This window comes from Polyodon spathula, chromosome 17 (assembly GCF_017654505.1).
Source record: "Polyodon spathula isolate WHYD16114869_AA chromosome 17, ASM1765450v1, whole genome shotgun sequence".
NCBI lineage: Eukaryota > Metazoa > Chordata > Actinopteri > Acipenseriformes > Polyodontidae > Polyodon > Polyodon spathula.
The window spans coordinates 20,121,663-20,134,578 of NC_054550.1; the positions used below are offsets into that span (position 1 = coordinate 20,121,663).

Here is a 12,916-nt window from a genome sequence, read left to right on the forward strand (position 1 = left end):
ATTGCTTTTACTAGGTGAGCCTCAGAGCTTCCAAAAGAGGGTGACTGTAGGTTATTATTTGCATGTACACATTAATTGACTTTAAAACAGTAGTTGTACAACCCGCAAAATAAAACTTATATGTATGATCACTGTTTCGCTGATGTAAAAAAAAAAGCTGAAGTTTAATAACATAAGATTGTATGAACAATGACAGGTTCTTAATTCAACTGGAATGCTGGTCCCCAGCTCCGATAGTCTGGACCAGCATTCCAGCTGATGATACTTGGGACCAGGGGGTCTGGGGCGTGTTAATTGACGGTTTGCTTAGTTGAATGCAATGCACAATGGATGCACTGTCATTTCCTTTCTTTTAGGAGTGGTGAGGCTGCTTAAATTGGGGCCAAAAAGTTCTAAAATGAATGACTGAGACTTAGCATTTCAACTATTTCTTCCAGCAGTTGGTTGTCAACTAAGAGAAACAAATAATGAATTACGTAAATAAATACCAGTGAAAGTGAGAGTGCGTGTTGCTGACAGATGTTATTTTCTTCCAGACATTAGCATGCCACCCTCCCCGTTTTCATTTTTAAGAGCAGCAAACACGCAGCACAAAACAAAATGCGGTGACTAGTGACTGACTGCATCTTTGCGGTTTTGTTGTTGCCAGAGCAACGTTACCCTTGAGCTGATGCACTGCTTTGTTTTCTTTCGTTCTTTCTTTCTCTCGACTCTCACTCGTACCACCCAGCCGTTCTCGCGAGAGTCCGGCGGGGGAGTTGTAGTGCAATGACCTCATCCCTCCAGCAGCTGCAGCGAGAGGCGGAGCTGCAACTTAGTTTGTAACTAACTCCTTTCAACTTCCAACTGCAACAAGAGACACTCGCTCTTGCTTGAATATTAAAAGGGACTTTTAGTTTTACGGGGAAGAAGCAGGAGAAGACGAAGACACCGGGATTCACACGGTGGTGGTGATAAACAAAATAAAAAAGAAAGAAAGACAGATCCTCGTTCTGTTACACTGAGAGGGGTGCGAAGTGCAAACAAGGAACGTTGTTACTAGGTTTGGAATTTTTAAATACGAAACGACTTGGGATAGGGGAGCCAACAAGGTGAGTTAAGAATATTGTTATTCTGCTGGTTAATGCCTTCCGGCGGTGACTGGAGCTCTATCTAATGTGTGATGGTGTGGTGTTTTGTGTTCGACTCACTGCACAGAGGGGGCGAAATTGAGATTGAGATTAAACGGGAGCGAACTCGTGGGAAAATATCCGTCAGGAATTCAGGACAGGTCCCTGTTTTGATTATTCATGCACACTGAATTACTGTTTTACACCCGAGGCAGCGGAATTTATACGGGAGCTGTGAAACAAAGTTAGATTTGCTATGTGTGCTGTGCTAATATGCCTGGCTATGGCTAGCTCGATTTAAGAATTCTAGAATTTGAGGTGTGTTTGAACAGATTGGTTGGTGGTTAAGCTGCTGTTGTTGTTTTATTATTAGAATTCTAAACTATTGGCACTATTTTATTATTGTTTATTTTTAATCGCCGCAATGTATTTTTCTCATTTTATTGTACTCACAATTTCATTTAAAACACACATTTAGCGTAAATTCATTCACTATGTGTTGGAAAACAGTAATGATAACAACATTCAATATCTTTTTGTCTCTGATTTTAATTTAAAATAAACTTTTTTTTTTTTTTTTAATAAATTGCAGCTTTAGCCAATCCAATTTGGGCATTAGTACATTTTTCTGTCGATATTATTAATAAGGTATTAATAATATCAAACCTGGCTGTTAAAATGTACAGCAGTCTATGTGTATGGATTTGTTTTCGCATAACATGAGGACTTGAGCAGTTGCAGTAAAGTCAAACATGGAATCATGGGAATGCATTAATTCAAAATAAGTCAAACAAATTTGCCTTTTTGTTATTTTTGTCATATTTTAAATTTAAATTCTCGAGTCATTGTTTATTCACCCATTTACATCTGCATCGAACTAACACCTCTAATGTCATGAACACCCTCTCTTCTGAGCCGTGGTAACATTTCCAAGATGAAAGTTTTGTAAAGACAAAGTCAAAAGAAGGTATTGGTACGCTACTTTCAGGCTACACCTTCGCAACTCCCGAATCGGTCATATTGGGGATAAATTCGTCAAAAGATGTCATGTGACACACTGAGGTCCTTTTTACGTAATTGTGATCTAGGTAAAGCCATGTGAGCAGTCAGACCGGACAGGATGGGCAGTATTGGGCAATACCAGAACAACCAAGGTCGTAATGAGGGGCCAAATATAAATTAGCAATGGCAGTTGACAGTAAAGACCAGTAATATTGTTTAGTGCTATATTTCTTAAATGTAAGATCTATCTATCTATTATATAAATAAAAAAAAATTAAATGTGTTTTCACAAGTGGACTAAGACATGAGAATTCAAATTAATAACACTATGTAACACAATTTTTGTTCCTGGGTAGTAAGTGTTATTTCCTAATTGCTTATAAATCTCGAAAAACTACTCACTTCTAAATCTTTTGTAGTCATCTTTGTATTACTTTAGAATAAATACATGTTAATTTGGATTCATATGTTGTTTTTTTCTGACTTTATGTGAATGAAAAGACACACATTTGCCCATTTTCCCATTGGAAATAGTGATATTTTGAAATATCACTGTCCTGGTCACAAAAGCAAAGTTTGTGGGGAATAATAGCCATGTTCTATACTTTTGAGGCATAAGCAATTAGGAAATAACACTTACTACCCAGGAACAAAACAAAAAAAATGTTTTGTTACACAGTGTAATTTATACTAATAGGTAATAAAGATGCAATTCCATCGATCAGACCTGTGACTTGTAAAGATCAGAATTTCAGTGCTCGAAGAAACTGGTTGAAAAGTGTTAATTCAGTTTTTGCCTTTTCAAGTTTTTGTGGATGTAGGTGGTTTGAATTTGAAGCACTAGTATTAGTCATACAATGTAGGTTCAGAACAGTCAGTAACTGTGATGGAAGTTTATATAGCTTGTGTATACCAGGTCCCAGAGCCCTGAAACTGTACTTGGAATTGAAAAGCCAGAAGCACAACCCTTTTATCTGGATGTTCTTTCTGTGGGCTGGGCTGCAGACTCTGCTATATGTGAGGCACTGTAGTAGGGCTATTATATTAGCCTAAGAACCTGGTCTTTACAGTCCCCTTTACAATTCTTCGTGACGCCAGGAAACTGAGGATGACAAGATGTAGCAAATGACCTTGTCTTGTTCCTTACCCCATTTTAACCAAGCTTTTCTCACAGTGGAACAATGTGCCATTTCATGTGCAGTGCAGGGCTCCCTGTGTAAGCACTGGCCATTTCAAAGAAGTCATTGGGGGTCAGTGTACAGCAATTCCCTTGGAAAATGTTTTAAGGATGATTAATTCACACCACTAATAAAGCTGTGTCGTCACAATCGTGTTCAATTTCACGCTGTAATATCATTCCTTTGGTGACCGTTTTGAGAACTACATCTTTTTATTTTCTTTTGCAGTATACAGCAAGTGGATGAGACAGCAGATCTTATTGACATGCCACTTTTTTTATATTCTGTGTGATCTATCTGTACACAAACTTCCTTCGCTGTGATGTTGGTTGCTGTGTAAAAAAAAAAAAAAAAAAAAAAAAAAAAAAAAAAAAAAAGGATTGCGCCTCCTATTATCAGAAATATGAAAGAGGTAGTAAAGAGAAAAAAAAACAAAAAAACCTTTCAAATATTGATGGTATTTTTCTTTTTAAAGCCCTCTCCACAGATAAGTACTTGGCCTGGCTCCCCAACAGGTTCTAAATTTAAATCCACTTCTCTCAATGTAGTTACAAAAATGAAATGTCTGCACCAGTTTGGTGCCTTTGATTAATAACCCTGGAATTGTAATAACGTGATTGTTGTAAATATGCGTAGGTGCTGTATACTGAAGCCAGGATAGTTACAGTACCAGCTGTTTTTCAGTGCAACAGTGGGTTGCATAACCGCCACAGTACGTTCTTTTGCTTAGAGTTGCCAAATATGAATGCACTGTAATTTATTTTCCTGCTATTGGAATTTTTGTGGTGGAAAGTGTTTCTAACAGTATTTCAGGGTGGATTAAATACAAAATAAAGTATATTACAAAATGAGATGTGATAAATATTAAGATATTGTACTGTTAAAACAATTATAAAAAATTAACTTAATGAGCCTTAATATATAAGGTTTGTCGGTTAAGCCTCTAAATATTAATAGATTAATTGGGCTCACAAAATGTAATCATTAAAAAAAAAATCGATAATTGTACTACGTGCCGCCCATAGATATTGTCTTCAATTTACATGTTGTTTACCAGGAATACAAGCCTGTGTCGACCTCTGCATCCAAGGCGGTGCGCTTTTTGTTTAAATCGAATACACAGAGGCGCGCACTTACAAAGCATTTTTAAAATTGATTTGCTGGTAGGATGGAACCAGCAAATCAGATGATAGTTAACGCTTAGAGCAGGAAAAACAATTATGCGTGTTATAAAAATTGTTTTATTTAATTGATTTATGCAGTATTTGCCTAGATATATATAATGAGGAATGGAATCAAGTTCTGCAACAGTATTCCCTGTGGTAGTTTCATTAAAGGTGAAACAACTTCCATACCAAATATTTCATTTTTGGCTGTCGCTTGTAGGCAAAATTCCCATCTTACAGACACATGTCCTTTGTTTCTAGAGTATATGAACTTAATCAATAAGAACTTCAGTGCAGGTGAAATGCAGTTTTTTGAGTCAACAACTTTCAAGGCTTCTGATACTGAGGCAAGCTAGATAAGATAAACTCTTGCCCTGTGCTTGCAAAAGCCAAACCTGATTTGAGTACATTTTGTTTATATATAAACAGGCTTTCAGTGCACTGAGGCTTCAAAACCGACTATACTTAAAACAACTGTACATGCTATTCAGTCAATGGTGCTGCACATTTACAGAGTTTTGTCAGTAAAGATGTAATATTAAATTAGACCAATCAGTATCATGGCCATCCTAACCTACAGCCCACTATGCTGTGCACAGAATAGCATGTCCTAAGAAATGACTGTGCAAGGTTTCAGGACATTTGGGGAAGTGGTTCCCAAGATATAACCTCAATAGGTGAGCCAGCGAGATTCAGGACAGTACCATAACATATTCGGGCACCAGGACATCTATTTATTTGGATTTATTCTGTAACAATAACAAATGTATGGCTGATTTCACAGATCCAGATTAATTGATGTGAGACAGACCAAGGTTAACTCTGATTGGAATCTGTTGTTTGTTTCAGGCAAGCGGTTTGAATATAGACCTAATTGTTGTCAGGCTATAGATAAAACTTGTACTGGACGCAATCTTAGGTCCGAATGAGCTGCGTACCTGCCCTTCTTTACACATTAAAAAATCTGAAATCAGCAGTAAATTATTTTTACGCAATAAATTTTATGCATAGCAATTTTGCTACACAGCTTGTCTGCCTCTCCTCCCGCCTGCCCTAAAACTTCCACTGACAACTACTTCTACCAGAATACAATGTTTTCAGTTACTAGGAAACTATACTCAACAAAAACCAATCCAACAAACATTATCTAATCTCTGGTTAGCCCTGCTGTCTTTGTAGCCAGTCAGTCAGTCAGTGTAAACACCCCAGTCCAGATACAAATCCAACTGGAACCATCATCAGAGGCAACCGCTAAAAAAAGGTGCCTATAATATGAAATGAACTGTTTTATAACTTATTAATTTCATTATTTTATTTATCTGCATGGCTTTTATATTGAAGTTTTAGCATGTTCACAGAGTTTAAGAGTTTAATGTTAACATATAAGTAACTTCATTTGCAGTCAGTGTGATACCTCAAAGAAAATGTGCTGAGCTGATAAAGAACCTTGTAGAACACAAAGTAACACTGCAGTTAAAAGCTCTTTTAATGTCTACCCCATTACCATTAAAGATTGTACTGTATTTGTTGAGATCATTCATTACTTTAGGGTAATGTTGCATTTAACCCATGAGAACACATTTTACTCTTAAAATTAGAGGGTAAGTTACTTCCAGAACTTTATCTGGAGAGCTGGACGCTCTGACAGTTGCCTCCATACTGTATGTTTTGCAGCACAATGTGTATAAGAATGCTAACAAGATTTGTCACAACTGGATAAGGAGAACCTTGCAACGTACAGGCAGTACTGTATTAATAGATATGCATCCTGTGCAGGGAATGGAAACAGTGCCAGCGTGAAAGCTGCTGCTGGATTATCCCAATTTAGTCTAAATTATTGGGGGTGCTGGCACTTTGCCTAAATACTGCTGGTTTGAACACATTACAGATTTCCTTTCATCTCCCACCACTGCAGTCCACTCATAGGAAGCAATGGCAACAGCAAACATGGGATGTGTTTCAGGAATGCAGAAGACAGTTTGTGCAAAAAACATAAATCTTCTCAAAACACTGCAGCAGTTACCCAAAGCAATCTGTCTGTGAGTGTCATGTTGCTTTTGGCCTGTTATCTCAGTTACAGTGAAATCAAATGAACTGAGATGACACATTTGCATATTGAACAAATATGTATCTAAGTGTTGAAGATTTAAGCGCTTGCCCAATATTTAAGGCTTGCTAAAATGAGGGGCAGGCTGTGCTTTAATATGCACAATCGCTTAGAGACTTTTCTAGCCATCTTCTAGGGGTTGCTAGGGCACAGCAATTCGGTGTGTTGCAGGTTTTTGCTAAATATGTCTCTTGAAGTAATCACTTTTTTGCACACTGTGACTGACTTGAAAGGGGACAGGAGGAAGAACATCAGTATGATTATGGTAAGGGGAGATCAGACCAAGACACACACCTTCACAATGGCTTTTCTTTGAGACCCATTACAATATAGAACTATGTATTAACCAGACAATCCATGGGTATTCTCTGGGAATATACAGTAAAAGCAACATTGTTGATCAGATGTCAGGCCGAAGCAACTCAAATCTGGTATCAACTCATCCCGTTCATTTCAGTGGAACTCAGATTTTCTGCCTGGGTCAACATAAATGCTGCTTGTGTGATCTAGAGGCACAGCTTTGACTCCAGCCAAGTGAGGAGCAAACACGGGCTTGGTGGGTCTTCGAAACTTGCATGCAGTCATGTTTTACGGGTCAATTGCATCTGAATGTTATTTTGCAACTTGGCCTAATTTGATAGTAGTTTGTTTTCATATGTTTTCTTTTGGGGGTGATCTGTGTTGATTTGCTCTACAAGTCTGGAAACAGGAGGATACTATTACGTGAAGTCACTAAGTGTAAAAGATGTAGAGTTACTATAACTTTGGGACTAAAGCTGTCCTTTTCTGGACCGGACTCAAGCTCAGCTTGCAGGATGTGAGGCCTCGTCCTAAACTAGTAAGCCACCTGGTCCCCTCAGGGATGGGATTTGGAAGTGAGGAAAGTAATTGAAGTGAAATGTTAGAAATCAGCTGAAAGCCTGCTTGTGTGTGGGTTTAATGCTCCCTAGAGTGCATTTAAATAGAACATTTCTTCAGGTGGAATAATGTTCAGCTAAAATGTTGCCAATACTTGCTGGAGTTGTTAATATACTGTATGTTTAATTTTAGTTTGCGGATATCTACAACATAGTTGTTGACCAAAAGCAGTTTTAATACCATGTCTAATAAAAGGGGATTTTGTTCCATTGTACCACATCTGCTACCGTAGCGTGCTGGATAACTGACTGCCCTTCTCCAAATATGTGCCTTGGTTTATTGTGCATCATGATTGCTTGAATAGGCTTTGGAATTGATAACTGTCTCTCTACTGTGTGTGTCCGTGTGAAACATCAGTGGTTTGGTCACTGTGCTGAGCAGCAGCATGGAAGATAGAGTAGCTCAGTGGTTAGAGAAAGAGCTGGGCTGCAGTATGCAAAGCGGTGGGTTTCTGTAACTCAGTGGTTCAAGAAAGAGCTGGGCTGCAGTGTGGAAGGTAGTTAGGTTGTGTAATTGGGTGGTTTAGAGAAAGTGCTGGGCAGCAGTCAGATTCTTGCCCACATACTTCCAGTAGATGAAGACAGTAAACAAGTATTTGATGTTTAATTGGAAAAGGCTGAGACAGTTGTGTGTGAAATTATCCGTCATCCCGTTGAACATAACAGGGCTTTCTTGAGAAAGAACTTTAAACACTGGCTGCTGTTTTTACAGACCCTTCGGTTACATGGAAAGAAGCAATTACTGTGATTCTTGCTGTTGCTTCATGGCAAATATACTGTTACCTTTTTTCTGTGTTTCACAAAAGACTAGTACAGTACATGTCAAAGTTAACCGCGCCATTCTGTGCACAATAAAAAGCGAAATATCCAAGCCACAGCTATTGTTGGGGAAGTTTAACTATTTGCTAACAAATTGAGCAGTTTAGTTAGAATTAAAGGGGTGATTCCAAACTACAGATCAAGGTAAGGTAGCCCAACATCAGTTCTCACCAGGTGCATAATGTCTTTGTTATATAGGTTGACAGACATGTAATCTAAACATCAATCAGGGATTATACTCAGCCCTTCAATTATAGCAGACGGGATGGCTCCTCTTTACTGGGGAAGTTATAGAAATCATTTGGTCCATCAATGCATGTCTGATTCCCAGAAGCTCAATGATCTCAAAATATGTACTGGTAACAAAGGCTTGGACAGGCTGGACTTTAAACCACCCGTTATTTCTTAAACCTGTTTTTTTTTTCTCTTTGCAAACCCCCCATACCCTCCCTTTCTTCACTTCATAGTAGACTTGACAAAGTGGGAGTATCTATCTGATACAGTAAAGTGAACAATTTAACTGGGCAGCAAAAGCTTTAAAAGTTTGTCTCATTTGAAAAGTCACAAGCTTAGTATCCCTATTGCAAAAATCTAAAGCCACACATTTGATGAAACCAAAAGGGAATAAATTGGATAGTGAATTGAAAGCAACACAGACAGGTGCCAATACATGCATCACAAAATGTACTGTGTTGTGTACTTCATTTAGAAATGCTGGAACACAGATATGCACTATTTAGAGGCAAAAATGACAAGGTTTGTCTGACAAGTGAATAAAATATTATTTAGGTGTCGGCACACAAAAAATATAGGTCCTGTTAATTCTATAAACTTTCAGCCCTTCAATATACTTATTAACTTGGTTTAATTTACAATTAAGACACTGATCTGCTACAGTGCATATAACATATTTTTTCCACCTAATTAAAAATTGCTCTTGAAAGATCAGAGAAAGTACAGTTGGTTAAGTGCCAGGAGAACTTTGAGCGCACCTCAATCCTGACCTGTGTTTTAGCTGTGGGTTGTTCTCCAGCACAGACTGCCAGTGGAGCTGAATCGTGTTTGTTTTGTGGTGTGGATTATGTTAATGTCTGTTGGAGCTGGGTTGACCTTCAGAATCATTTCATTTGCAACCTGAACAGCCAGATTTAAACCAGGCCTCCAGAGGTACACATTCTGAGAGGCTAATGAATTAGCCAGCTGCACAAAGTCCCCTAATGATACATGTGAATTTTGAAATTGTTCTGTGAACACGTGTACATTTTGCTTTGGCATTTCTGCTTTACCCACAATTTAGATTTGTCTGATTTCCTTTTGTAAGTATTGTCGAGGACACAGTTGGAAATTGAGTGAAGACAGACTTACGAGTTGGAATACAAGTTCACAGTACACGAGAGGAAGAAACTTCGGTATGCTCAACTAGCTGCTGAAGCAGGACAGCGAGGATGGAGAGTCCGAGTTTACCCAGTTGAGGTGGGTTGTCGAGGTTTTGTGGCACACTCTACAACCCGGTTTCTCAGAGACTTTGGGTTCAGTGGCCAAGAGTTGCGTCGCACAGTGAAGAACTTATCTGAAGCAGCAACTGGCTATGGTTGAGAGTCCAGAAATATTCTGGATGGGGATCTCAAGCACAATAGAAAGAAAGCAATGCTGATGTACAGGTAAGTAAGCTGGGCTGAGCTGAGTGGGGGATGGAGGGGGGTGATGCTGGGACGCCAGAATCAATGTTGAGCCCTCTTGAGGTGTCGTGGGCTAGTCAACGAAACACCAAGGACAGAAGGTGCCCACTTGATGACCCTAGGGATGTACCCTACTGTGGCAAAGTGGCTAGTGGAGGGGAACAGGTGTAGCGGTGATGCGATGCAGGAGTGACAGGCAGACAACAGTTTCCAGTGAAAAGGTGCTTTTATTTATAATCCAGGTCTGGTGACCGTAAAATAATAAATCCTCGGCGATACACAACAATGTGTAAAGCGCGGAGATAACAAAACAGGGCACAGTCCAGAACAAAAATGAACCCACGGTCACCAGTCCTGGGTGAGTGCAGACGTGAGGGTGCGTGGTGAATACACAGATACGGTGGTGTGCAGGGGTGCTCCGGACAGTGCTGACCCTTTGCGACAGCTCCGGAGTAGTGCTCTAACTGTCTACAGTGAAGCAAACACAGACAGTTAATAAACAAACACAACACGTATATCACAAAAACACTGCGAGTTCCACTCTCGCTCCTTCTTCCTCCAAACGTTCTACCCAAACGAAGGAAAAGATCAGCGTTACCCTGGCCCCTATATGTAATCCCGCATGATATCTAGGTAAACTGTTGCAGCTGCCTTATTACTTGCAGCTGCCTCTCGTTTACCTTTCAAATCAATACGGTCTTACAACAGAGTTTCGCTTCTTTCCAGGCTGACCCACTTCCCTGACCCGGAAACGAACTGTCAGCCCAGCCCTTCCAGATACTTCTCCTCTCGTTCTTTAGTGCCCTCACAGGTCGGGAGGAAGATTCATCACCAGAACTCATATTTCCGTCACACCTACTTGGCTCAATCCAGACGGTCGTCATGATGATGTGCTGGGGAGACTGTACTGGGTTGATCCCCTATGCCAGCATTGCAGCCGTTGTGTGTGCTGATGCTCTGGGGAGGCAAAATGAGCTGATCCCTGGAGCCAGCATTACACTTCAGCCGTCAACACCAGAGAGAAGGATATCTACATCATCAGATGGAAAACAATGCAAATGGATGGAGATGCAGATGGATCACATTAGTTTAATGAAAAACTACGTCTTAGTTGGTGCTTATCTTGGCGAGAGCCGAGTTCAAATCAGCATGAAGTTCAACATCTACTCTCGTAATGGAAATCCTACATTTTTGCTGCTGAATCATTAGTCTCTTTTGAGAACCCACAAAGATTTGGGATCTCAAAGGAGACTAATGATTAGACGATAGAACAGATGAGCATTGATGGTCTGAATGGCCTCTTCTTGTCGTAACATTTCCTGTGGTGCTTGACTCGGGATGTCTTTATTCGAATAGTGTTGCTAATATCATAGAGCCACTGGTCGGAGTAACTTTATTGCATCACCAGAGCATTTTCTCATCTACGCTACTGCTGGAATGCCTCTGTCTGGTAACGGGTGGGATGCCCGGTAGCACAGGACTCTGAGTAACAAATGCCTTTCTGTACACACTACTGCTAGAATGAGGTCATTTATTTCAACAGTGGAGTGGACCGTTAATCTGTGCAAATACAAAGTACAATGCAACCCTTTCTCCCAAAGATGTGTACCTTTTAACTTGCTCATTCACTTTACGCAAACATTTGCTGACGAGTCTGTTTACATTAATCGGTTCTTTTTTGTTTGCTAAAGCTGGTAGAGTTTGTGTATGTGATCCCAGTGGGTGGGGATGGGAGTGAGGGGGCAAAGGTTACCTTTTTAAGGATTTAGTCAGTCTTTAGGGGGCAGGGTTGCTTAATAATGCACCAGAATACCTCTGAGTCAGTGTTCTAATGCAATACAAAAACAAACCACGGAGACGTTTACATTTTAAAAGTTTGGAGCCCTGATTCATAATTAAGTCCTTTTAACTAAAGGACTCAATCCCCCTTAATTTAGATGGGACTGACGGTATTCAAACCAGTGATCTACATGAATGGGAAATGGGAAAGTCTTTCTGATGGGACCTCGGTTATCCTGAGCCATGGTAACTTTTATTGAAAGTATCTTCGTGGTTAGTGTGTGGTTTCATAGTGGAAAGGACTGAGTGTAGCACAGTAGCTCCGTGGTTAGAACAGCTGTGTAGAAATAATGTATATTGGGTACAAGCAGTAATTCAGAGGGATTGGCTTCAGTGCAGGTGGTATTTAAAAGCTTAAAGCTAAAAAACAGACTTATCCCCATGTTAAGTTTCCTATCTATGCTATATTTCTAATTGGGGCTTCTGTTCGGTTTTTATTAATTTAATTTTGGTGTTTATTTTGAACTGTTTGAGTTTTATGTAATCAGTTTTTTTTTGGGGGGGGGGGCTTAGCTTTTTATGTACTTTGTGAAATTATTGTTTTCAGGGTTACTTTACAAAATCCTTGGGCGGTATTTTCTCTCTATGTAACTCGACAGTCCTTGCACCCTTAAGTTGTACCTTCTTAGTTGTCTTCAGGCATTTTTTTAATATTTTGCCACAATTTGCATTTCTGTTTTAAGTCCTCTGTGTCTTAACTGTAGTACATATTTAAATCCTTTGAACAAGCCATTCCTTTTTAAATCTTGTTTTAAATCTCGCTAGTGTAGTCTCCAATAGAGAAATATAGGAATTTGCTGCCATTCAGTAGTTTGGATGGGATTAAGGTATTCAGAAAGTCAGGAAGGAGGGACATTGCCCAGCTGCACTGGGAAAGGTATTCCTTTTCTGTAGTAAGTCAGTGTGAGTTGAGTAACTATTTCCAGTGTTTTTTTTTCCTGTGTTCCAGTGTTTATTGGCTATACAGCAATTTGTATTTTTTTATTGGGAGGTGCTTTATCAGTTTAATGCTTTTTAGAAAAAAAATTAAACGAAAATCAGAAGCCCCATTTATAATGTATACCTTAGCATGGTAACTTCTTGTACCAGATAGAGTTAAT

General features: G+C 39.4%; 1 protein-coding gene across 3 annotated transcripts in view; it reads left to right on the forward strand.

The window, feature by feature from the left end:
- Positions 1 to 802: 802 nt before the first annotated feature.
- Positions 803 to 12,916, forward strand: part of LOC121330165 (signal-induced proliferation-associated 1-like protein 1) — a 119,335-nt gene continuing 107,221 nt past the window's right edge. For all 3 annotated transcript variants that reach the window (XM_041276476.1, XM_041276477.1, XM_041276478.1), the window contains exon 1: positions 803 to 1,091. The gene's annotated coding sequence lies outside the window, so the exon portion shown is untranslated. The remainder of the gene's footprint in view (positions 1,092 to 12,916) is intronic.